Source organism: Ictidomys tridecemlineatus, chromosome 8 (genome assembly GCF_052094955.1).
Source record: "Ictidomys tridecemlineatus isolate mIctTri1 chromosome 8, mIctTri1.hap1, whole genome shotgun sequence".
In the NCBI taxonomy this organism is placed as follows: domain Eukaryota; kingdom Metazoa; phylum Chordata; class Mammalia; order Rodentia; family Sciuridae; genus Ictidomys; species Ictidomys tridecemlineatus.
Genome location: NC_135484.1, coordinates 18567314 through 18590779, shown reverse-complemented (window position 1 = coordinate 18590779; position 23466 = coordinate 18567314). Strand labels below are relative to the sequence as shown.

Below are 23466 nucleotides of genomic sequence, written 5' to 3'. Positions count from 1 at the left end.
TATATCATATTTAATATAGAAAAGTCTCAAATGATAGTCATCTTGCCTTATACGTATCAGGTGCTCTGTATTTGTATTTTCTCTGTATATGTATTTTCTCTGCTTCTACTTGCTTCCATTCCAACATCTGAAGGCCAGGGCCTCCACCCCTTTGTCTGAGGATTCTTTTTTGATTTTGTTTTTGTTCTTTTTAGATATACTCAACAGTACAGAATATTTTTACATATTGTACATACATGGATTATAACTCCCCATTCTTGTGATCATATATTATGTGGAGTTATACTGATCATGTATTCATATATGAACATAGGAAAGTTATGTCCAATTCATTCTACTGTTTTTCCTATTCTCATTCCCCATTCATTGCCCTTTGTCTAATCCAGTGAACTTCTATACTCTCCCACCTACTTATTGTGTGTTAGTATCCACATATCAGAGATGACATTTGGGCTTTGGTATTTTGGGGGTTCACTTATTTCACTTAGCATAACAGTCTCCAGTTCCATCCACTTACTGGCAAATGCCATAATTTCATTCTTACTTATGGCTAATATTCCATTGTGTATATATGGCACATCTTCTTTATTCATTCATTTGTTGAAGGACATCTATGGTTGTTCCATAGCTTAGGTATTGTGAATTGTCTGCTCACATTTTCTAATGCCAGTAAAGTAATATAAGGCAATTCATGGTAGCATTGGCTTCAACGTCACTCTTTCTTCTTAAACAATTCTAACATTTACCCATTTGGGCAAAAATTCTCTTACATTCCTACACTCTATAAACAGGTTACATCATGATTCTAAAGTCAGAATTAAAAGTGAAATTCCCATATGATCAAATTTACTTATGAAATTTCCTTAGGAAGATATGGCACTGGAACAACCTCTCAGAAAGGCCAGCATAAACCATTTTCCATCCATCATGGGAACAATTGTTGATTCTAGAATTGAAGTATCAGTGAACCAGTTGGTTTGAATGTGGGACCCATGTTGTCTCAAAAAAATAATCATGTACATATATTCTAAACATTTTGTTTAGATAGATGCTCATAATCCATAAGAGACAAATGGAACTGAAAAAAGCAGATTTCCATTTATCTCCATGGGTATACTGAGTAGAACAACTGGCTTCGTCAGTGAATTGGCAGCCATTGTGTTAGATGTCCATCTCTGCTCAATACTCCCCTGAAAAGTGGGAAGGGGAGAACTTTTGCAGATCTGATGTAGATATGAACATGTCCCTTCAGCACAGAGTGGGATGTAGGTAGGTGTTTTGCCCTGAGCTTCCCAGAAAGCGGAGCTGTAAATAAACATTTAAGTGCTACTGTTTTTACTAAGCAAGTTGGGAGTGAGTATAATAGGAACAAAGATAGGGAAGAAGGGAAAGTTGAATCAAGAGCTTGTTGCTGAACTAGCTAGTACTAATTAGACTACTTCATATCATGGGTCTGAGCTATGAAAAACCACATAAACTGCATTTCAGAAAGTTGAGGGGAAAGTAGTAGTATTTATCTACTTTCCTTACTATCATTGGTCAAAGGTTTTCTCTCCTAGTACTTCCCTAAAATTCCAACTGTGCATTTGTGGGTAATAGGCAAAGTGACTCGCACCTTAATGTCAACAGAGAAGTTCCAGGTTGGAAAATGAGAGGCACATGATGTGGCTTTAAAGTAAGGCACTGTTGAGTTCTGCCTAAGTTAAATCATTTTGAACTCGTGCAGAGCTGGTTTCTACAGCAGTGGTTGAAATCAGACATTTGAAGCTGAAAGATTATGAACTGCTATATGAGGCATTGGACATAGGAAACAATTATGAACACAGCTGGTTCAGGTTATGATACTTAGCAACTTAAATTTATTATCAATGGCATGGAAATAATATAAAATATTATTATGTCATCAAAACAAGCCTTCAGGATTGCTTCCTTGGACTCCCAGTCATCAAGATCACTACTACTGGCACATTTATTACATCCCTTACCTTCCACTCCCTAAATGCTACCATCGCTTAAGTTTCTCCTATCTGCATACTATTCATCATTCTCATTCAGCCCTTTTGCCATCATATCTGGTTCACTAATAAGAGATTTAAACCCGCTTTTCCTGTTCTTAATCTCCTTTTAAATCTATTCATATTATTCATAATTGTAATTTTTCTTTAGAAGTTTCCATAATATTTTCTATGAGAAAAGTAGTAACTTTTTTGGGGGATAAGCATAATATTAAGTTTTTACCCTCCCCCATCAATCTAGTAATGTTAACTTTATTTAATATTTTATGCTATTTTTTCAATTATAACTTCATCTTCAAGCTTTCTGTTTCAAAATACTATTTATAGACTTTCAATTTGATTCTGATTTGAACATAATTGGAGTCTAAGTGTTCAACAGCTTTCTTATTATGAAAATGCTTAAATGACCCCCCCCAAAATTTTTAAGTGTAAAATTGGAAAACAAGGAAAAATTTGCCTAAAAGAATGAAAAATTTGACAAATTTCTACAAAGTGTGTTGTAAGTAAGCATTTGTCTCAAGTTGAGATCAACAAAAATTGACTGAGGCCCTTGATTATGAACAAAATGAATGAATCCAAGTTAGTAGTAATCTTGGAATGCTAAGTGGACAGGGGGAGGGAGGGAATGAAAGGCGGTATGGGGCAGGAAAGATGGTGGAATGTGATGGGCATCATTACCCTAGGTACATGTATACCTGCACATACGGTACGACACTACATCATGTACGATCAGAGAAAAGTTGTATTGCAATTGTGTACAATTAATCAAAATGCATGCTGCTATCATATATACCTTATTAAAAATAAATTTAAAGAAAAGAAAACATACAAGTGAACTCAATGGAAATAAAGAAATGGAAAGAATGGAGGGAGGGAGGGAAGGAGGAAAGAAAGCAAAAGAGGAATAGAAACCAAAAATAATGGGCAAACAATCATAAAAATAAGGAAAAACATGTCACAAATCATTTAAAAACTAAAATATTATATTATATAAAAGTTCTGATATATATGATATCCTGATTATATATATATATATAATATAATATATATATCTGACATACCTAAAATTTAAAAACAAAAAATGATTTAAAGATATACCAGATAAATAATAACTTAAAACTGGAGGAGCTATTTTATATTATAAAGACAGTCTTTAATATAATAAACATTAGTAGGCTGCTGTCATGTGTATCGAATTAGAACAAATTAAAAAGAAACATTAGTAGGAAGAAGTGAAATTATTTATTCTGATTTGGATGTGAGGTGTCCCCTCAAAAGTTCATGTTGCTCAATGCAGGAATGTTCAGAGGTGAAATGATTACATCATGAGGCCTATATCCTATTAGTTGGATTAAATTTGATGGATTATACTCATTTGAATGGATTAGTTTGTAACTGTAAGCAGGTGGAGTCTGGCTGCAAGAAGTAGGTCACTGGGGGCATGCCCTTGGGAATTGTTTGTCCCCAACTTCTTCTCTCCCCCCTTTTCTTTCCCTCTCCCTCCCTCCCTCCCTCTGTCCCTCAGTCCCTCTCCTCTCTCTCTTTTTCTCTCTCTCCTTCGTGGCTGCCATGAGCTGAGCAGTGCTCCTCTGCCCTTCCGCCATGCTGTTCAGGCTCATGAATTGAACCCCTGAAACCTTCAGCCCCAGATAAACTTGATTGTTTCTAAGTTGTTCTTGTCAGTATCGTGGTAATACTGACAAAAAGTTAACACACTATCTAAAGTATAAAGTTTAAAATCATCAGTTACACACAAAAATTACCTACATAATATTAACCCAGAGAATAACTTCAAATTACACAATGCAAAACAGTCATAGAACTACAGAGAGAAATTAACAAATTATTGTATTATGAAAATAAAACACATATTTCTCATTATTGAAAGTTTGAACAGGGAAAAAGATCTTTAAAACATGACAAGTTTAGATAGCCATACTTGATTTAATGGATATCTATCTATAGAGATAGATAGGATAAATGATACATAAAGATATTTCATATTATTCTCAAGCACACATGGTACATTTATTAAAATTGAATATATAGAACTATTCTCCATATGTACGTGTGTAAGCACATATGTCTCTGTGTGTGTGTGTGTTACATTCTATATTCTTTGACTACAATGCAATCAGAAACTATCATTACGAGATAAATATTTAACTTCTTACAAAATAATTCTAACATATGCAGGAGTAGATGAAATACTATATGGATTGTAAAGGTATCTTCTGACAATTGCTTAATTCATAGCCAATCTTTTATCATCTGTGTACTCACTCCCATACATATTTTTCTGAACAAATTTCATCCATAAATATTTGTCTGTAATTCCATAGAAAAGAGGCATTTTTTTGTTGTGGTTGTTTTTTGTTTGGTTTGGTGTGGTTTGGTTTTAGTTGTAGATGGACATGATATCTTTGTTTTTATTTATTTATTTTTATGTGGTGCTGAGGATGGAACCCAGAGCCTCGCATGTATGAGGCAGGCACTCTACCACTGAGCCCCAACCCCAGCAAAGAGGCATGTTTTTAAAATATTGCCACAATATATTCATGTATCTTTTTTAAACTCCTCAAATATCTAGTGGGTATTCAAATTCTCCTGATGATTTCATAAATCTGTTTATTTGTCGGGATGCAAATACATTGTTAATAATCTACATGATTAGAATTTTAAAATTGTGCCTAAATAAATCACAAGTCATAGGGGAAATGAAAATAGATCATTAGAATTACTTGTAACTGAATGGGGAGCACTTACGAATGTTGTTAAAACTTGAAAGGCAGTAAAAACAATAGTGACAAAAATTGAAGACTTTTGTACTTTTATTAGAAGAAATAGTAAAAATTATATAGGCATCCAACTTAAGAAGTTAGAGTGTAGAAGAAACTCAACAGATTATAAACAAAGAAAATGGAAGGAAGAAATAAAGAACAGATTGTTGAAATAGAAAGGTAAAAAGCAATGGGATCACTGTAATAGAATGAAAATGGCACCATTTCTTTGATGTTCATTCCAGTGAGAAGGCATATATTTACCCTCCCCTGAATCTTTTCTCTGTGACTCCTTAGACCAAGGTTATGACAAAAGTGATGCCCTGCCAGTTCTGTGTCTAGCCCTTAAGAGGACTTGCAACTTAACTTTCCATCTTTTGAAACATTTTAGAGTCTTGGTGCAATGAAAGAAGTCTGACTGGTACTCTGCAGGAGAGGACATAGGAAGAGGTCCTGTAGTACAGGGACAAAAGAAGAAACTCAGCTGAGACTAGCTCTGTAGCATCCTAATAAAACACCAGGCATATGAGTAAAGCCTGATCTTTGGCTTCTTCAAAATCAGAGTAGCCAACAGCTGAATATCAACACTTAAATCCAGTAAATTCCAAAAAGAGATAAAGAACAACCCAGGTGAACTCTTCCTAATTTTCTGGCCCACAAAATCATGAAATGTAATGAAATGGTGGTTATTTTAGGCCACTAAAATTTGAGGGTACTCTATTAGACAGGAAAAGATAAAAAGAACAGTTAACAAAGCCAGAAGTTGGTACACTGAAGACTGATAAAATGTGTGTACCATCTCTAGTGATACTGATTTTTTAAAAGAAACAAAACAGTTTTTTAAAAAAAGACTATAGCTCAGATTTTTAATAGAGAAAATTAATAAACACCTGAAAATAAATAAATTTCTGGAAAAAAATAAAACATACCAAATAGGACTGATTAACTCAGTAAGTCCCAAGTTTTCAATTCGGTATTTCAATGAAATTGGAGTAGGTAAGTTAAAATAGGTTGGAAAATCATAATTTAGAACTTATATGTTCTTTCCATACATTTACATATTTTTTCAAATGTTTTTATCTTTTCTAAATGAACAGACCTCTAAAACAAAATAATTTCAAAGTTACCATAAGTGATATACTTATTGTTCAATTTTAGTATTTATGGGGACAAAGGAATAAAATGAGTTGAAAAAAATAGAAAACATGAGTAGGACTATAAGTAAATTCAAATCAGTAATTTAAATATTTTTCCATTCCTCTTCAAAACAAATAAGACCAAGAACACAAGTCTACCATAAAACTCAAGGAGTCACACTTCTCCCAAACAACAAGAAAAGCCCACAGTTTTAACAGGCAATTTTACCATTAATGATTAAGTATATAAAAGATTTCCTTTCCAGCAAAAAAAAAAAATAAGGAATGTCCCAAATTCATTTCTTAAGGAAAGTATGATATTAACATCAAATATTAGGTAAATATGAGAAAGAAAAATCCCTGAGAAGACTATAGGTGGAAAAATCCTAAACAAAATACCATTAAGATTAACCCAGCAGTGCAGAAAATGATACTATCATGACTATGTTGAATTTATGCAATAATGCAAGTGGTTTATCATTAGAAAATCTATCAATGAATTGCATTCAGCTCTTAAGAAAAAATAAATAATTAAAATCACCTCCTGGGCTGGGGATGTGGCTCAAGCGGTAACGCGCTCGCCTGGCATGTGTGGGGCGCTGGGTTCGATCCTCAGCAGCACATAAAAATAAAATAATGATATTGTGTCCACTGAAATCTAAAAATAAATATTAAAAAAATTCTCTCTCTCTCTCTCTCTCTCTCTCTCTCTTAAAAAATCATCTCATTAGATGAATGTAAAGCATTTGAAAAAACCAGACTAATCCAAATGCCAGATAACAAAATATTATTCTTTCAATGAAACAAATATTACACAGTAGTTAAAAATAAACGCATGAAGATACAACAAAGATAAAACACTTAAAGAAAAAGGCAAGTAAAAGAAAAGAATTACTGTACAATACGTTTATGTATACTCATTAAAAAGAAAGCAAATATTTTCTAATTCATTTTATAAAATTATTGTAAGTATTATACCAAAAGCTTAACATAATTAGTAAATAAAAGAGTAAGATACTGACATTAGATCATGGAGCAGAATTGTTAAAACCACATACAAATTTATGACAAGAAGAAAAATAAGATACTTGGGGAAAAATTTAAATGAAAACTTGTTAAACTTGTTAAGTCAATACAAACTCTAGAAAGAAAAAAAACAATAAAATGAAAAGAAAATCAGTATTAGGAAAAATAGGCAAATATTTATATGATCTTTGGAGTTATGACACCAAAATCTGAAGCAAAAAAAGAGATTAACAGACTATGTACATAAAAACATGGAAAAAAGAAACAAATGAAAACCAGATATAAAAGACAGATAGCTAATTATAACACAAGTTAATGTGATATGTGTCAATTATAACCTTAATATAAAGGCTATAGTTTATATAAATTATAAATTTATATAAATCCGTAAGAAACAGACCAACACTCAATTGGTAACTAATTGAAGGACATGTGTGATCAATTAAAATAAGAACTCTACATTGAATTGAATGAAACTCACACATGAAAATTTATTAACACAAGATCCCAAATAAAAAACAAAAATTTTAAAGGTACTATTGTTTTTTCTCTTACAGTTTGATGTGATTAAAAATTATACTCTGCAATAGTATGAAAGTAGGGAAATAAGTCTCATTCTAATAACATTATCAACTGATATATTTCTAGGAATCAATTTGTCAACAAGTTATACCCTTTAACACAACAATTCCCCTTCTAGGGTTTTACAATCAGAAAATGACAACATATGTAGATTTTGCCTCAATGAATTTGAACAAAAATTTTTTTCAATTAAATAAAACTTTGGCATTATAAAACATTGATTATGCTAAGTGAAGCTAGCCAATCCCTAAAAAACAAATGCCAAATGTCTTCTTGATATAATGAGAGCAACCAAGAACAGAGCAGGAAGGAAGAGCAGGAGGAAAAGATTATTAGAGTCATGAGGTGGGAGAGAAAGGGAGAGAAAAGGGAAATTGCATAGAAATGGAAGGAGACCCTCATTGTTATACAAAATTACATATAAGAGGTTGTGAGGGGAATGGGGAAAAAATAAGGAGAGAAATGAATTACAGTAGATGGGGTAGAGAGAGAAGATGTGAGGGAAGGGGAGGGGGGATAGTAGAGGATAGGAAAGGTAGCAGAATACAACAGTTACTATTATGGCATTATGTAAAAATGTGGATGTGTAACTGATGTGATTCTGCAATCTTTGTAATGTTTTGAATAACCGATAAAAAATAATAAAAAAACAAAAAATAAATAAATAAAACTTTGGACAGTGTTCAAGATTGTATATATAAGAATGTTAAGAGCACAGATATGTTTGCATATATACACTTAATTATATGTATATTCTAATTTATATATATTATACTAGCAAGAAATTGGGAATTGACTAAGATCTAAAAATAGCATAAAGATTAAATAAATTATAGTATACCCAAACAATAGAATTTTATGTAACTTAAATTCAGATAAGTCTCAAATTATAAACACAGAAAAATAGTCACACAACATTGTTACATAAGAATAAAAACTGTCACATAAGAATAAAAGTTATAAAGCCATATGCAGAATGTGCTTCCATTTTTAAAGGATAATATTTAAACCTACATATAAGTTTAAAATGTTTGAAAAAGAATCTGTAAAAGATGCTATAGATACTTTTTTGATCATAGGATTATCCTTTTATTTTACTTTTGCTCAACTATTCTACCTAGTATTTCAGCAATAAACAAGATTTATGTGCAATAGGAAGAGAATGATAGCAAGATGGACAGCAAGAAAGAAAACAGGAGAGAAAGTCTTTGAAGGACAAACACCAGTTTAAGTGCTACTTCTGCTAAGAAATATTCTTGTTCTAAGTCTAAGTCTGTGGCCTCTTTGCTTCTGATTATCTCCTTTGCTGGAATCCCCTCAGTTCTTAGGCATTGTTTTGACTGCAATAACATATACTTGATTTTGTTTTCTAATTGTTTTACTTTTTAAACTAATGTCATCCCAGCAAAGTTTTCTAAAAATACTACCTTTTATATACTACAAACCTCTGCATGTATAGACATTTTGTAATGTCGAGTGAATTTGACTGAATATCCATCAGTAGCCAAATTGAATTTATAGTCACAAATTTTGCCAAAAGAACAGATCTTGAGGGATGGATAGTGCAGAATTGTTGACATGAGGCAGAGAAGTGAGTCTGGGTGGAAACCATGAAGCATTGTGAAGACAATTTGATGTGACAGAACAAGTACTGGGTTGAGATTTAAATTATTTTCCCAATTAACTTTGGGAAACTGATTAAAATTAACAGACCAGTTTGATTTAAAAAAAAAAAAAAAGCAACGCTGAATCTCTTTCTACAATTATGAGTTCTTGATATTGGTGATTTTTTCAGTGGGTGTTGAGTCTCCAGTATTTCAAGGGACTATGTTTAGGAAATGGTGGAATTTAGCACAAGAACCAAGTAGAGTTCAGAAAGTAACCAATATTGCTCTCTTAGCTTAAGATTGTTTCTTTAAAAATGGAGAAAACTACCTGATTTTTTTGCAAAATTTTGCTACATATATTTAGGACCTTTTCGTGTTACTAGAGTCAATAAATAAAAACCTGTTGAATTAAACTCACACAAGCACACAAGTAAGTTTTTGCCAGTATTAAAAAACATCACAGGCTAGTGGTATAGCCCAGTACTGGAGTGCTTGCCTAGCATATGTAAGGCCGTGGCCTCAATCCCCAGCTCCATCAAAAAAATGAAAATGAAAATAAAATTTGATGAATATATAGGCTTGATAGCTATAATAAAAGAATTAATTCCCACTCTTACATATTCTACAAAACACTATTTGATAAATTCCATTTTTGAAAGATTTTACAAGGATTTTAAGACACATAAAAATGCTTGTGCTGCATTATAATATGGAATTAAGTTGCATTCTTTAAGTGCTTGTTCAAAAAAACATTCCACATCTTGTACCTCATGCTACATTTTTCAATAGTAACTTAAAATTTCCCTGAGACTTGAAAAATTATATCTTTATGAGGTTTATTCAACATAAAATTGAGCCAATGAAGTTTTATGGCATGGTAAAATTTTTCCTGATATTTTGAAATGATTGAACACATGGATAGAAGGAGTAGAAAGGGTTCTTTTTATTAAAATGTTCAACCTTGTTACTTTGGATATAGTGAAAATAGTAACTATATCATGTTTTCACCTTAGTTTCTGGTAAGGAAGTCAATGAGTTTAAATGTATTTTGAAATTCCAAAATATTTATATCTCAATTCTAAAATTTATAGTAAAAAAACTAGATCAGTGGAAATAATGAATAGATTATAGAATTTAATGAAAAGGTCAAGTTTTTCTTTTAAAAATAAAATATTACTAATATTTTTAAAGAATTTTATCTTCCGTGAAATTTCATTTCACTCATTCAGATATTTTATAATAAGCATTAATATTTATATGGTAAAATTAAGAAACATTTATTATTTAATACATACAATATAAACATAAGCACCATACCCATTAATAGATACAGATTAATCTTTTAATTTACTCTAAGTATATAAAAAATCTTTAAATAAATATAACTATATTAATATAGTAAAATATTCATGAGTTTTCTGTATTCTTGCTGAAATTAAGACAGAGACATCAGTCTTGTCCTTTACCCATTATTATTTAAAAAAAAATAAAAATAGAAAACCTAGCTATATGCTGTTTATTTCAAAGTGTCCTCTTTATCTTTATGAGCTAGCTATTTACCTATTACAATGCACTAGAATTTCTTCCTTTCCAAGTTATTTTTAGGATGTTTTAGCTTTACTGAGCTTTCTACTAAATGCAAGGCATTAGATATTCTGGGTTTTTCTTTGCTATGTTCATCGCAGACACAGGAGATTTTTTGCTTTAAATTTCAGTGCACACATGTAAACACGATTACTCAAAAACAAGGCAACAAGTGAGAGGCAGGGTTAAAATAAGAACTCAGGCAATCTGACTCACAATCCAGGATTCAACCCCCTACAACTTGCTGTTTTTCTTTGTCCTCTTTGCTGTGTATCAAGATACTTGTTCTTTAGCAGGGTGTTTCTGCTGCAAATCCAGTTGCTACTGCATTATGCAATGAAGTCAGAAGCCTGAGCTTGTGACATCAATATAGGTTGCTATGGTTACTCTTTCCATAAGTATTACAGGTTCAGTGTAGGCTCAAAAAAGGGGACTTCAGCAGAGTAGCAAAATGACTAGCATTATTCAGTCTAAAGTACAGCAATTGGTACAAAAATGTTTAATTATTCCTATAATACATAGCAATTTTACCTTTTATGTCATCATTGAAAAAATAATTTCTGAAATATATTTATTATTTTAAATGAAAGCTCCCCAATAGGAATAGCAATGACACTGACCTTCTGATAAAACACATCTACATGATGTAGCCGAAAAGGATCTTATTATAACATAGCCAGTTATTCCACACATTTTGACATTACATAAGCTAAGTAATGTTATGCATTATTTGTTATGCACAGATTCATAATAGCATGATAGCAACTCAGTTTTCCTATTACAGGATGTTTAAAAAGGGCTCACAGAGTTGAATATATGTAGTCAGCTTTTAACAAAGTAATAGTAAAGATCTCCTTTTGATTGTGTAATTTCATCATTATTTTCCTAGAATATGTTTGCCAGTGCCTCGATTTAAATAGTTAAATCCACCTCTCTGTGTAGGTAATATTTAGAAAGTATCCTTTGACCTTCATGTGTGTTTAACCTGAATTTAAAGCACATGACTAAGTAATTACAGAGACTGAACTCCTTTCTTCCATAGATCTTTATTTTTATCATCTGCAATCCTCAATAGGAAGATCTTAGTTCAATTCTGCAAACATCTTTGTGCTAAGTGTTGGGTTTACAGCAAGTTGAACATTAGGTATGAGATGCATAAGATGTAGTCTCTCCTATGAAAAGTTTATGCATGAAGTTAATAATTGTAGAAGTAATAGCACAAGTAATAATAAAAACTATATACTGACTACCTGCCATGTGCCAGGCACCATGCCAGAAATTACATTACAATATCTTACTAATCTTCATACTAATACAATGAAGAGGGCAGGTACACACTATTATTCCCATTTCAGGGATAAAACTGTAGATCAGTGGGATAGTGACTTGCCCAAAATCACATACCTAGTTAGAAACACAGCTGGCATTTGAATTTAGGGGTGACTCCAAAATTTAAGATGTTCAAGTGGAAATTAAGAATAATTTCCAGTAACATTATGTGGCAAAAATTGAAAATTGCACAATAATTTTATAGAGCAAGAATTCCTTGACATAGGATTCAGCAGAGCAGAAAGCAAATTATAATCTTGTGGTTGACTTCATAAATATTTTGAATTTTATGTTTTTCTAACACTGAGTACTTCAGAAACATTTTCCTGAAGATATTATTTTCTTCTTTGTTTAGAAATAAGAATACACAATGAGGAAATGATATACTCTTCAATAAAAGTTGTAGGGAAAACTGGATGTCCACACACAAACAGAAGAAAGTTCATTCTTACTGTATATACAAAAAAATTAACTCAAAATGAATTAAAGACTTACAAATAAGATGTAAAACCATAAACTCTTAGAAGAAAATAAGAGAGAAGTTTCTTGACATTTGTTTCAGCAATTGTTTTTTTTTTTTTTTGACACCTAAAACAACAAAAGCTAAACTAAAGAAGTGGGACTATATCAAATTAAAAAGTTTCTGCACAGGGAACAATCATCAAAATGAAAAGTGAACTGACAGAATAGGAGAAAATATTTGTAAATTACATATCTAATAAGTGACTAATATTCAAAACATATAACTATCTAATATAACTCAATAGTAATAATAATAATAATCCAATTAGAAAATGGACAAAGTACCTGAATAGATATTTCTTGAAAAAGAAACCCAATGGTCAATGAGTGTATGAAAATATGCTCAGCATTGCTAGTCATGAAGAAAATGCAAATGAAAACCACAAAGAGATGATATCATCCAGTCCAGTAAAAATGAATATTACCAAAAAGACAAAAGAAATCAAGTATTGACAAGAATGTGGAGAAAAGGGAATCCTTGCACACTGCTTGTGGTAATATAAATTGGTACAGCCATTATAGAAAACAGTATGGAAGTAACTCAAAAAAATTAAAAATAGAACTGCCATATCATCCAGCAATTATACTTCTGGGCATATTTCCAAAGGAAATGAAATCAGTATCTCAAAAAGATTTCTGGACAGTATTCAGCAGTATTCACAATAGGCAAGATATTGAAACAACATAAGTGTCTGTCAACAGATAAAGAAATTGTAGTGTGTGTGTGTGCGTGTGTGTGTGTGTGTGCGCGTGTGCGCATGCATACTATTATATAGCCTTAAAAAAAAAAGAAATCCTTTTACTTGCAACAATATGGATAAAGCTTGAGGACATTATGCTAAGTGAAATAAGCCAAACATAGAAAGGTAAACACTGTACAATCTAAAAAAGCTAAATTTCTTGAAATAGAGTAGAAGGATGGTTACCAGGGACCAGGATGGGGGAAATGAGAAGATAACGGTCAAAGGGCACTAGTTTTCAGTGATAGGATGAATAAGTTCTGGAGAGCTGCTGCAAAGCATGGTGACTATAGTTAATGACAATGTTTTGTGTACTTCAAATTGCTAGAAGAATAGACTGTGAATGTTTTCACTACATCAAAAAAACAAAGGGAATGGATATGTGACATGGATTGATTATGACAATCATTTTTCAATGATTACATATATTAAATTATATGTGACAAACATTTTATATATATATATGTATGTGTGTGTGTGTGTGTATATATATATATATATAAACATCACAACATAACCTAAACCTAAATAAATAAAATCTTATCAATCATACTTCAATGAGCCTAGAAAAAATACTAGCTCTATAACATTTCTTGGAGAATTGCTTCAATACTCCAGTATGCTCCAAACTTATATACTATTTTCAACTCAAATAAATGTTTCTAATTCAATGTGTATATTGAATTGAAGTTTATAAATCATGCAAAATGTTCATTCATTTGGCAAATATTTATTGAACCCTATTATGGACCAGGCACTGTGTTTAATAATAGATAAGAAACAACTGAAAATACTGAAATGGTCCTCCAATTAAAGGAGCATCTATTCTATAATGAGGAAATACATTAACCAAATGACAATAAAGTAAATACACAATTGCATCAGTGTCTATCTGGACAGAATTTATAAATTTCCTAATTCTTCCCTTCTCTCCCCAAATTCTACCTTGTACTATAGCTCAAAATTCATTGCTTCATCTCATTCATCCATTCTGATCCATTCTTCCCAATTTGCCTCCTATCATGTGTTCTCCTTGTTGATTCTTGGCATTAAACACATCTGAGCACTCACTACTTCATGCCTCAAGTGTCTCAATAGCTCCTGGCATGAACCCCTCCTGTATCTTCTACCCTAAAAGTCCCAAGGGCAGAGGACTATAGACCTGTGACCTAAGACACCTAAATATTACCTCAATCCCACTGAAATTCCCATCTACCCAAATGCTTTAGCCACTCTCCTTGCCCTTAAGCTAAAATCTCCATAGCCTGATATTTCTTAAAATCTGACCATAGTTTGTTCAGTTTTAGGCTCCATCCCTTCCCTACAGGAATCACCTCCCAAGCCAAATGGATGATGAATCATTGACCTCTAAATTATGCATTTGCATTTTACTTTCCATTTCTCTACTTTTGTTCATGCCATGTCACCATTGGAATTTCCCAATCCTCTTCCCCACCTCCTCTTATCTTTTAGTATTCCAAACATCCTTCTGAGTCCAGCATGAATTATTGACTGGATACTTGTACTGTTCTATTTTGCTGGCTCGGGTATGGATTCCTTATCTTCTCTGATACACTATGAGCTCCATGAGGAAAGAGACCATCTACTAACTCTGCCACAGTACACACACATATGGTGCTCAATAATATTGTTCATGCCACATCCTAGGGCAACAAAAGCTATTCAAAGCGTGGAAGATAAATATTTGAAGTACTAATTGTGTGAATATGGTTTCCTTTGGAAATAAAAGGTTCAGATCCATTTGTTTCACTAAAAGTCCATACAAAAACAAAACATTCAGTAAGATTTTGCTACTTGATACATAGAGAAAATAATTTATTTGCTATATAAACTACTTTCAATGGAGTGTTAAGCAAAGAGACTGAGAAATAAAACTACTTGTTTGTATTAATCAAAATTCTTCCAATTGCATGGCATAATGGCATAAGCCTGTAATCTCAGTGGCTTGGGAGACTGAGACAGGAGGATTTCAATGTCAAGGCCAGACTCGGCAACTTAGTGAGTCCCTAAGCAACTCAGTGAGACCCTGTCCTAAAATAAAATTTTTCAAAAAGACTGAAGTTATGACTCAGTGATTAAGCACCTCTGGGTTCAATCCCTAGTACAAATAATCATCATCACCATCATCATCATCATCATCATCATCATCATCATCTTCCAGTGAGAAAAGAACAACTTACAGTTAGCATAAGCAAAATAAAAAGGTAACTGGCAAGACCATAGGTAGATCTGAGTTTAGTAATAGCTGAATCCAGAGGACTTATAAGTATTAGCTAGTTTCACTTTCCTTTGTTCTGAGGGTTCACCATGTTCTGTATAGGTGCAGACAAACCTCCTGTGTATAATAAAGACAAAACTACCTACAATTTCAATTTCATATTACACAATATTGGGTACACCAATTAAATATAGATATATGTACATATATATATATATATGTGTGTGTGTGTGTGTGTGTGAGTGTAATTAATTACATATTTCTCTTTTGCTCTCTCCTTCCGTATCCATAAAGAAAGTTCAAGGAAGACTGTTGAACACTGAACAAAACACATACTCATCTTAGAAAAGTTACTGTGCCAGATCTAAGGGCCCTATGAGTAATTCAGCCTGCGAACAAGCCCATCCTTGTGGCCAAGATTGGAGAAGATCCCTTAATTGGCTGTACCTCCAGAGCCACAAGATTTGAAGAAAGATAAGGATTAGGTGCTTTTTCAAAAGAAGAAAGAAAGAATAGTGAAAGTAAGCACTTTTCCATTTAAGTCAGAAAGATGTTTTGAGTCCTGAATCATCTGGATTGACTTTTGAGTTCTGAGTTATCATCTCAAACATCTATCTGCAAATATTTACTGTGCACCTACTATATGCCGGCTCCCCTGTTAAGCACTGTAGGTGATATAAAGATAATTTATTTTGATTCCTCATAATGTGAAATATACATATTTGTAAATAATTCTGATCCAAAGTAGAATATGATAAGTATCATTAAAGTGTTTGGAGATAAAGATAAGGATTTCAGAGAAATACATATAGAAGTGACACTGTGAGCAGTGAACTGAAATTTCTAAGAAAGAAAGGATAAAGAAAAAAGAAATAAATCCTAAGGACAGAAAAATGAACTTGGAATAAAATCTTATATCAATTTTCAAGTTGTAGTTCATAAAATGCAAACTCCTTAAGGGTGAAACCTATACCTTGCTTTAGAGAACAAAAATAATAATAAATACATAACAATTATATAAAATAACATTTTTGAGTGCTTATTATATGAAAAGCATTATCCTTAACCCTTTTCATAAATTATCCCATTTAATTTTCAAAAAAATTACATGAAATAAGTATCAATATTAATATCCCCATCTTAAAGATGAAGGCTCTAGAACTCAGAGATAATAAATAATCTTCCCAAGGAAACAGTGCTTTTAGTTTTTCCATAAACTGGCCCAAACCCAGAGTGTGACCTCTTGATCAGTATGTTATAGAGAACATTTGCAAAAATTACATCTTTATGTGAGTCAAAGAACAAATTTTGTAAAAATTTTCCAGAAACAACTCAGTCTCCTGCTTAACGTAAACTCCAGGCTCATTCTTCCTCAGTACATTCTTACAGCCAAAGTCATCCGGAAAAACTGTTGAGAGGAGAGTGATTGGGAAGGACCAGAAAAAGGAACAAGATTATGGCATGAAACAGCTGTCAGGGTTTGTATTGGCAACAGATATCTCTGTGATACTACTGGGGGTCCAACTGGGACTCTCAAAATAGACATTTTCAATTCCTAACCTCCAGTACCTCCGAATGTGACCTCATTGCAAACAGTGTCTTCACAGAGGTAATCTAGTTAAAGCCAGGTCCTGAGCAAGGCTCTAAATCCATACCTACCTTAAATACAACTGGTGTCCTCATATACAAGGGAAATTTGGATGCAGAGTCTCACACACACAAAAGGAAGACCCTGTGAAGATGCGGGGGAAAGGACATGTGTATTGATGAAGGCAGAAATCAGGGTGAGGCATCTGCAAAGCAAAGAATGCCAAAGATTACCAGCAAACTACAGGAAGGTGGGAAAGACCCTGAACAAATTCTCCCTCACAGCCCTCAGAAGAAACCAACCCTGCCAACACCTTTTTCTCTAGCTTCTGTGTTCAGGAACTGTGAGATAATGCATTTCTGTTTTAAGATACCTAATTTATAGTACTTTGTTATGGCAGGCCTAGAAAAATAATTCAATTATTTTCAAGAACTCTTATGACAAATTAAGCCTCTTGCTAATGAAGAAGGCAATGCTGCTAATGAAGAAGGCAATGCCTAACACCGTCTTCCATTGAGAGTCATGTACACACAGTCATGATGCAGTTCACGCTGAGAATAGCTACATCATTCACTTCCACCTGTGATGCTATAGCTTCATGGGAAACATTTGCAAATAATTTTACATAGGCATTATCTTTTGTGTTTCCTAATACATTGTCATCTTTCACTTTTTAAAAGAAAATTAATCTTTTTTTTTCCCCCACTGGGAAGAATGCTTTTTTTTTTTCTGCCAGAATCTTCACACCAGCATCCTAAATGATCATTTAAATATTTGATTCTTGGTTTCCAAGATATAAATACTCAGAATGCTTGATTTATCCATCAGTTCATAGGTTAAATTCGCATTAGAACATTTTCAATATTTAAAAAAGTTGGTTTTATTTTAACAACAGTAATTTATCTAATGGCTAATTTGAGGGGTTTGATGGGAAGCTGCTGAAAGACCCTTGTTTGAGATTTTGTAAAGAAAAAAAAATATGTCGTGAATAATAGTTGAGGCCTACATTAATAGCCACTTTACAAAAGAATGTACAGAACTAAACTTTAAACATGTACTATTTTATTGAGTAAATTTATAATGTGAATAAAAATATACTATCATTGAACACCACAGTCCCCCTTAAGGAAAAATCATAAACAAATGTGCCCCCCTGGAATGAACTTTTCCAGGGTAAGTGGAATTAGGGGTAATACGTGACTTCTAGAAAAACCTAACACAGCCACTGCACCAGTTCCTCGACCTGACATGTTTCTGCCTTCCTTCCTCCTTCTTTACTTTTTGGTATTGGCATATTTTTTTCTACCAAAGTCATACATTTTGGGGACTATAAAGGAGTTTCACTGTTTTGTGCAGAGAACCGCTAAGTACAATAGACTAAAGAAGCATTCTGGAATAGGCACTCTGTCTCTAATTTTCTTATTTCTGTGTGAATTTCACACTATAACATTATGGTTGGACAAAGTTTTAGGCTCCAATAGCCCTTGTTTGAAACTGAAAAGTCCTTTTATTAGTCATGTATGTACAACTTCAGGAGTAGTGCTTAGTCATTCTGTGTTTCCTCACCTATAAAATAAGGATGATAATCATATTGCTGTAATAGGGTTGGTTTGAGAACAAAGAAAGATACTTCTGAAGAGTACATTGTATAGGAAAACCCACACTGCGAATACTTACTAAATGTAAGGGGCTGAGGACATAGCTCAGTGGTACAGCTCTTGCCTAGCCTGTACGTGAACCTAGGTTTCACCCTCAGCACAGCAAGCCTGTGGGTGGGTGAGCGGTGCGATGGGGAGAGCATTAACAAATGTTTGCTAGTGATTATGCTTTTAAAGGAAAATACCAGCCAGGAAAATCTGGAAAAGTCGAAACTATAGCAATGGTAAAATGATGAGTGGTTTACAGAGTTTTGTGGGGTTTTAGGAAATGTGTGAATACATGAAGCATATGGAAATGTGTGCATTTCCGTGACTTTTACATTCATTTAGCTATTCCTAACATTAAATACTACATTTTTTTTCAGCACAGAAAGATAGATCAGAGATCAAGTTATCATTTTTAGTCAGTGAAAAACTATACAAAAATTAAGAAATCACAAATTGTATATAATTTACTTCTCAGTAACACGAATCCAGGTGAACTACTCTTTTCAAATAAAAATAAGATTTCATGTCACTTATGTTGCCTCTTTGGCTCCTTGCCTTCTGTAGTCAGAATTTGCAAGTTTAGGGATTGTTTTCAAATAAATCTTCTAATAAAATTCATCATACACAGTAAAATATATGTAATACTGTTTTCTTTGAAAAGTGTGATTATAAAAATCTGCGCTATAACAGGAATATCTAAAACATATATTTAAACTTTCATAGGTTTAAAACTGTTATGTGGCAATTTTCTATACACTTCCAGAAAGTCACCCCTTCGCTCCACTCTTTAGTGTAAATGCACCTTGCTGACTCAAAGTCTTTTGTGAAGTCGATTACTTTCAGAAACTAGAGAATGAAGAGGATGATGGAGATGAGAAGCAGCAATGGAGACAGATGGCTGAGTTGCCTCTACCTTGTAATGTGTGAAGAAACTGTTTGCCCACAATGTTTGCATCCCATTCATCTTTCCTCTGACATTCTATCAAATGCCATGAATTTCCCTTCCCATGTTCTTAGGACTGACATATCAAGAATCTAATGAGCATTATAGGGCATTAGAATTTTCTGGTTCTTCACAATGACCTAAAACATATGACAACATGGCCCTAGATTTAAACTGAGCAAATGGAAATATACATGAAAGGAGACTGGGAAATTTTACTTCCCAAGGGCTCAGAGCCATTTAGTAAAACTGGAGTTTAAAATCAATGTATCTGTTGCTAAGGCTTGTGAGTCTTCCTCCAATACCAAATGACCCTGGGTCCACACCACTCAGGCAACTTTAACTTACCTTTGGAGGATATGGGCCATTATTTTATTCGGTGTGAGTATCCCCCTTTCTTTTCTCTTTATAGGAAAGTATAAAGTAATATAGAAACTCAGTGATCAGCTCAGAAGGCTTCCTCTGGTAACTGGTAAAGGGCACTAGGCTTGCATCCAGATTGAAGATCTCACTGGAAAATTCCCCCAACTAATACTGTACCCTGCCAAAATTCCTATAGGATTTGTATTCTGAGAGCATTGGAAGAAGTAAATGAAGACAAATTATATACTGTATAATTCTTTAATATATTTAATGGTTTATAAGTCTTACAAAACTTTAATGCATTGAAAATATGTGGTCTATTTATTGATTTTTTTTGTTTAGTTTTCTGAGTTCTTTATATACCCTAAGTGATTAGTACTCTATCTGATGTGTGAAGGGTAAAGATTTGCTCCCAGGATGTAGGCTCTCTGTTCACCTCACAGATTGTTTCTTTTGCTGAGAAGAAGCTTTTTTGTTTGAGTCCCATTTATTGATTTATTGATTCTTGATTTTAATTCTTGCATCAAAGGAGTCTTATTAAGGAAGTTGGAGCCTAATCCCACATTATGGGGGTTAGAGCCAATTTTTATTCTATTAGACGCAGGGTCTCTGGTTTTATTCCTAAGTCTTTGATCCATTTTGAGTTGCGTTTTGTGCATGGTGAGAGATAGGGGTTTAATTCCATTTTGTTGCATATGGATTTCCAGTTTTCCCAGCACCATTTGTTGAAGAGGCTATCTTTTCTCCAATGTATGTTTTTGGTACCTTTGTCTAATATAAGATAATTGTAATTTTGTTGGTTAGTCTCTGTGTCCCCTATTCTGTACCATTGGTCTACCAGTCTGTTTGGGTGCCAATACCACTCAGAAGATGATATACAATCAATCAACAAATATATGGAACAATGTTCATCATCTCTAGCAATCAGAGAAATGCAAATCAAAACTACTCTAAGATTTTATCTCACTCCAGTCAGAATGGCAGCTATTATGAAGACAAATAACAATAAGTGTTGGTGAGGATATGGGGAAAAAGATACACTCATACACTGCTGGTAGGACTGCAAAATGGTGCAACCAATATGGAAAGCAGCATAGGGATTCATTGGAAAATTGGAAATGTAATTGCCATTTGACCCCGTTATTCCTCTCTTCAGTTTATACCCAAAGGACTTAAAAACAGCATACTACAGGGACACAGCCACATCAATGTTTATAGCAGCACAATTCACAATAGCTAAACTGTGGAACCAACCTAGATGCCCTGCAATAGATGAACAGATTTAAAAAATGTGGCATATATACACAATGTAATATTACTCAGCAATGATAGAGAATAAAATCATGGCATTTGCAGATAAATGGATGGAGTTAGAGAAAATAATGTAAGTGAAGTTAACCAATCCCCAAAAACAAATGCCAAAAATTTTCTCTGATATAAGGTGACTGACTCATAGTGGAGTAGAGAGGAGGAGCATGGGAGGAATAGACAAACTCCAGATCGGGCAGGGGGTGGAAGGGGAAGGGAGGGGGCATGGGGTTAGAAATGATGATGGAGTGTGATGGACATTATTATACAAAGTACATGTATGAAGGCACGAATTTGTGTGAATATACTTTGTATACAACCAGAGATATGAACAATTGTGCTCTATATGTATATGTATAATAAGAATTATAATGCATTCCTCTGTCATATATAAATAAAATAATAATAATAATAATAATAAAGAAAAAGAAAATATGTGGTCTATAGTTCATTTTCTTTTAAGTTGGATTGGGTTGTCTCTTTATAGATCTAAAAGTCATTTACACAAGAGGACTCTTATGGCACAGATTGAGCATTAGATTTTGGACTTTGTAGCATACAGATTTCAGATTAGGAATATTAAGTCAGCAAATTCTATGCAAATATTCCAAAGTCTAAAAAACTCTGAAATATAGACACTTCTGGTCCCAAGCACATCAGATAAAGGTTTCTCAAACTATACGCAAACTCTTTCAATCTTAATACTTTTGATAACTGCTATTTTATGTTTTATCAAATAACATTGGACTTGATAAATTGAGTTAAGATGTCATCATTGAGTTAAGATGTCATCACCCTCTGAGTCTTTCTGAAACTAAAAGTAAAAATAAGATTATACATATTCGAGATGCTAGACTGCCATGGAAACAAGAGATGATAGTATAGAAGACAACATACTTTATGCTACCTTCATAGTTCCTGTTTATACCTTGTGTTTAAACTGTTTGTTGCTATAACAAATTACCGGAGCCTGGGAAATGTATAAACAATACAAATTTACTTGGTTCATAATTCTGGAAGTGGTAAGGCCTAAAAATGCAGCATGAGTATCAGGTAAGGGCCTTCATACTTTTTTATCCCATGGCAGAAGGCAGAGGGACCAGAAATCATCTATTCTCAAGAAGCCCTTATTTACAGGGTAGATCCTCCATGGCCTAGTCACCTATTAAAAGACTCACCTTTTAATACTATTCCAATTAAATTTCAACCTGAGTTTTGGAGGAGACAAACACTCAAATCATAACACCTTACCTCATCTCCAATTCTGGAAGCTGGCTTGATGTCATAAGCAATTCAGAAAGATTGGATTTTGTTTGGCCAAAGGCACCTTGTTCTATTCCACAGAGGCCATCCACATCTGGTTGCTTTCATTCTATATCTCCTCTAATAAAGGCAGATTGCTTTACCCTCAAACATCAGAAATGTGTTTGCCTTCAGGCAAACCAAACAACCCCAAATCTGGTGTCTGTACACAAGTCCTGAGGCCTAGGCTACTATGGGATTCCAATTTCTTCTACCAGCACCATTCCTGGTCCAAATTCCACTTCTATGCTGGTTCTAGAGGTGCTTGAGTATAGCAATTAAAATAGAGGCCCAGAAATATTCTCAAAAAATTTTTATGACTATTAACTGGCCATGTCTATTAACTGGTATTTTGTTCAGTTCCCACACAGGTAGCTGTATTCAGTTCAAAGTATACTTCACAGTTTTAGCTGAACACCTTTATTTTCAATTTTAATTTTTTGTTTGTTTTTTGGTACTGAGGATCGAACCCAGGGCCTCACGCATACAAGGGAACTACTCTACCAACTGAGCTCTATCCCCAGCCCTCAATTTTAAATTTTATTACCAAAAAAACTCTACTGGTCTTGTAGGTTTCACCCAATAGGTGGCTATATTTTGAGTAAGTGAAGTGACCTTATTCTCTTTCTATATTGCAGGTTTGATTCCAATACTAACCACTTGACTTTCAAAGATCTGAAAAATCATCAGGGTCTTTCTTTTCATGTAAACACTTTAAACATTGAAAATCACAATTCTTCAGACACAGTATTTTCT

The 23466-nt window shown here is 33.4% G+C and overlaps 1 long non-coding RNA gene across 1 annotated transcript in view; it reads right to left on the bottom strand.

Moving 5' to 3' along the window:
- The window catches only part of LOC144366008 (uncharacterized), a 113766-nt gene extending 102719 nt beyond the window's left edge, over positions 1-11047 (bottom strand). Inside the window, exon 1 of the long non-coding RNA XR_013424791.1 lies at positions 10947-11047. This is a non-coding gene — a long non-coding RNA (uncharacterized LOC144366008). The remainder of the gene's footprint in view (positions 1-10946) is intronic.
- Positions 11048-23466: the final 12419 nt, after the last annotated feature.